The sequence below is a fragment of the Calonectris borealis genome, unplaced genomic scaffold, assembly GCF_964195595.1.
Source record: "Calonectris borealis unplaced genomic scaffold, bCalBor7.hap1.2 HAP1_SCAFFOLD_198, whole genome shotgun sequence".
In the NCBI taxonomy this organism is placed as follows: domain Eukaryota; kingdom Metazoa; phylum Chordata; class Aves; order Procellariiformes; family Procellariidae; genus Calonectris; species Calonectris borealis.
In genome coordinates, this window is record NW_027441583.1 from 50,511 (window position 1) to 54,769 (window position 4,259).

Below are 4,259 nucleotides of genomic sequence, written 5' to 3' on the forward strand. Positions count from 1 at the left end.
CCCCAAAAAATGCGGGGTTTTTTTTTCCCCACCCCTCGCAGGCCCCGAATTAGGGGTTTTGTGGTGTTTTTATGCCGTGGCAGCAGGTCCCGCTCTGTGTGCACGGCCCTGCAGGGGAAAGTCCCTGTTGGGGGGACCGGCCCCCGATCAGGATGGGAAAAGCGCTTTTGTATCTTCAATAGAGAGGTGTTTCGGGGGGGGGGAGGGGGGGGAAGAGTTTTTAAATCCTTTCTATAAACAGGGTTTCTTTGCATTTTAAAAACCTTATCTATCATAGACGTTTACGCTTAACGTATTTACACATACCTCTATATGTATATTTAGTGAATATATTTATGTTTCACTTATACCCCCCTATTTCCCACTCATTATATATAATACCTGCTCAGACTATATATCTGTCGACTTACATATTTTGACACTTAAATGTCTTTATAGACTTCTCTATTTAAACTTACGTATATTTACACTTATCTCTTTATAGACTTAGATTTTAGACTTAGATACCTATTTACACTTATAGATCATCTCTTAGATTACATACAATGCCTATTTAGGCTCTCTACATAACACGTAGTGAGTGTAGACAGCGGTATCTATTCAGACTTTTTTCTATTTTCAATTCCTTCATACATAAAATATATCATCCCTTTTGCATTTGGAAGTGCTTTCTTTTTTAATTTATATAGACGTGAGTTCTTTTTGTATTTTAAAACCCTATATACGTCTTCCGAATTTTTTTCTGCTCTAAAATCCTTTATAGAATAGGGCAGGTATAGGTTCCTATTTTGAAATCCTTGTATACGTATAAAGGAATATTATTTTTCCATATATAGAACAAGGAGAGATTTTTCTCTATTTCGAGGCCTCACAGATAGATTTACAGTTTTTTAAAAATTTTTGAACCCCCCCAGGAATTATCAGGCATTTTTGGGCTGTGACCCCCTTTTTGGGGGCGGGGGGGGGGACGACCCCCCCTTCCCCACTCACCTGCTCCTCCACGGCATCATCAGCCCGCCGGTGATGTTGGGGTGCCCCAAATGACATCATCACCCCTCCAGGCCCCCAACCCCCCCTTTTTATTCAGCCCCCAAAAAGGCACAACAGGAGGGAAACGGCCCCAACCGGCGGCTCGTTACGTCAATAATGCCGTTGGCGTATGTACGCACGCACCCCCGCCAAAAAGGGGGGCTCCGCTAGAAAGATAAAGGAGGGGCAGCCCCCCCAAACGCTTGCAGCCCCCCCTTAGCCCCCGTCCCTGCAGGCTGGCAGCCGGCCCCTTACCCTCAGCACGCCCAACGACCGGCAGGCAAACCCGGGCCGGGGGTCTCTCCTGAGCACCACGGGACGCTTACAGCGAGGCATCTGAAAAACAAAAATCCCAACGGATATTTCAGCACGTTAAAAAAAACAGCACCGAAGGCAGCAGAGGAATTCGGTCAGGACAAGGGAGAGGGTAGCAGTCGAGCTAAAGGAGGGTGCCAGGCAAACGGGTGTCCTGGTTTCGGCTGGGATAGGGTTAAATTTCTTCCTAGTGCTGTGTTTTGGATTTAGTAGGAGGAGAATGTTGATAACACCCTGATGTCTTCAGTTGTTGCTAAGTGCCCTCCTAGTCCAAGGACAGCTCCCGTGCCTACTGACTGAGCTAGGTACACAAGGTGGGAGGGAACACAGCCAGGACAGCCAGCCCAGCTGGCCAACGGGGTATTCCATACCATGTGACGTCATGCTCAGTATATGAAGGGTAGGCGTGATCCAGGAAGTACCGATCACTACTTGGTTATCAGTCAGCGCGGGTGGTGAGCAACTGCATTGTGCATCACTCATTTTGTATATTTTATCATTATCATCATTATTTTCCCTTTTTTTCCCTGTTCTATTAAACTGTCTTTACCTCAACCCACGAGTTTTTCCTCACTCTTACCCTTCCGATTCTCTCCCCGTCCCGCTGGGGGTGGGGGGAGTGAGTGAGCGGCTGCGTGGTATTTGGCTGCCTGCCGGGTTAAACCACGACAACGGGTCAGCTCGAAATACAACGCGGCCTTTAAAAGCTCGAGCGATTCGAACGCTTAAAATCCGCGTGAGGACTAATTGACGCGATTCTGAACGCGTCCTTCGCAGAGAAGTAAACGCTCTCGCTGGTGTCGGAAAACGCCCTGTCCCTTCCTTACAGCACCGCTGCCGGGAGATAACCCCGTGAGGCTGCAGGACAAGGGCGCGCCGTAATCAGCATCTACGCTCACGGATCCGCCGCCACAGCTCCAGCCCTTGCGCTGCTGCTGCTGCTGCGCATCTCGCTCGCTTGGCCGATAAAGCTGAAAGTGAAGCGTAAAACTTTGAAGAGTAAAATGAAAAAGAAAGAACAAATCTCAGCAATTCATTTTATGTAAACGTACGCGCACCTTTTTAGCATACGTACAATGAGAAGGCTTATACCGTAAAAGTATTTCATTTTCCTTTTGCGTTAATTGAAATTGCGTAGCTGTGAATTCATGCCGTTAAATTATCTACCTCCAAACTACACAGCTATCGTTTGACCAGGGGTTTTGCGTGCGTTACGTGACTAGGAGCGGCGCCGAGACCGATGCTACCGAACGGCCGGGGAAAGGCGCCGTCGAAAGCGAGACAGAAATAAAGGACTTCAGAGCGCTCTGCCAAAAGATCGGGAAAAAAGCCCGTAACGTTCAGTTGCCTCTCTTTTGAAACGTTTAGAGCAACTACCCAACTGCTTAAGCACGCCTAATAAATTATACGCTACGGCTATTTGGCAGTTGCAGTTTAAACAACGCAAGTCAGTTTGGAAGTTATACAATTTTAACTTTCTTTTTAAAATTTCATTTACGATAGAAAAATCAGTGAGATAAGAGATCTCCCGTATGGTTTTACTCTTTTTTTTGGGGGGGGTGGGGGGTGGGGGCAGGCGGTGGGGAATATCAAATCCCCAGTGCTGCAATACATCAGGCTACCAAAAAGGACTGGCAGGTTTGCTAACGCTGTTGGCCGTACCCGAGCGTGCGGAGGAACGCGTCTTTACGATCTCTCGACCGTTACACCCGAGAACCAAAGATCAGCCGTACGTCGACTATCGGAAGACGTGCTGCGCTTGGGTCTGTGCAAGGAAATCGGCTTACCCCTTTTTTTTTTTTCCAGAGAGAGAGAGCGAAAAGTCTCCTTGCGGATGACTTCTACTGCCGAGCACGTCATCTCCGAAGATCCATTCTGATGGGAAGTTCGTAAAAGGCAACTCCTTTGAACGAGAAAGATTTCCATTCTGGAAAATCTCTTTCCAACCAAAGTCAAAATTACGCGCTGCAGGTTAAGGAAAAAGGACGCGATAGAAGCAGTAACTCACCAAAACCACATCAGGACTCTCTGTCGCTAGTTACGAGGCTGCTACCGCTTCTCGGGAAAGCCTGGAAAACGCACCGAAGCGACACCGATTTGTCCCGTGTTGTCCGCGCCTCTTCTTTGACCTTGATTGCTTTTAGCACAGATGCTAGCATCTCAGTAAGGTGTTCGAGTGCTCCTGTAAGGCATTTTAAACACTGACTGACTGAAAAAGCCTAAAGCTTTTATCGTGAAAACAAAGCCTGTTTCTCCCGAACATCCCAACTCTTACAAACGGTTCCTTTCCTCTTCTAGTCCAACGTTATTTTCACAGCACCCTTTCATAGCAAGCGCACAGAAACAGAAGACCGTGCTTGCAGGAAGAGAAAACAGACGGAGGGCAGCAAGCTTTGCATAGGCGTACCACGCTCCAGAACAGACCTCCTTTATTTTTAGTATTCGCGTTAAAATATTTCACGTTAAAAAATCACATAGAAGGAGAGCTGCCACGTTCCTCGTGTTAACTGTAAAGTCCGTGCTACAAGCACCTTAGGAAAAATGCAGACACGTATCACAGGCCTACCTCGTACTTGCAGACCACTAGGGATCCTTTCCACCTGTCTCGTACTTTCACGGCAGTTGACGTTCTGCTGAGAGGAAAGGAAAAAAAAAACAAACAACGTTTAGCACAAAGCTTCCTTTGCCGTGAAGAGAACAACTGAGTGGAGGAGAAAGTATTTGGCATCGTCTTTGGTGCAGTTGTTGAGACAGGCCACTAGAACTTCTGCACGTTTTAGACAACCGTGCCTTTTTTTTGGCTCATCGGCAGCTTTAGTTTCGCTAGAACTCGCTTTCCTAGAGACGCGCAGGTGACGGGCACAGGTACCTACGTACGTTTTCTCAAGCCTAAGTAGAGCCGCGATTTCCTCACC

The 4,259-nt window shown here is 47.4% G+C and overlaps 1 long non-coding RNA gene across 1 annotated transcript; it reads right to left on the reverse strand.

Moving 5' to 3' along the window:
• Window positions 1-243: 243 nt before the first annotated feature.
• Window positions 244-2,073, reverse strand: LOC142077293 (uncharacterized). Its single transcript, XR_012671693.1, has 2 exons — window positions 1,925-2,073; window positions 244-1,365 (listed from the first exon to the last, which is right to left on the reverse strand). It is a non-coding gene; the product is annotated as an uncharacterized LOC142077293 (long non-coding RNA).
• Between the last annotated feature and the right edge of the window lie 2,186 nt (window positions 2,074-4,259).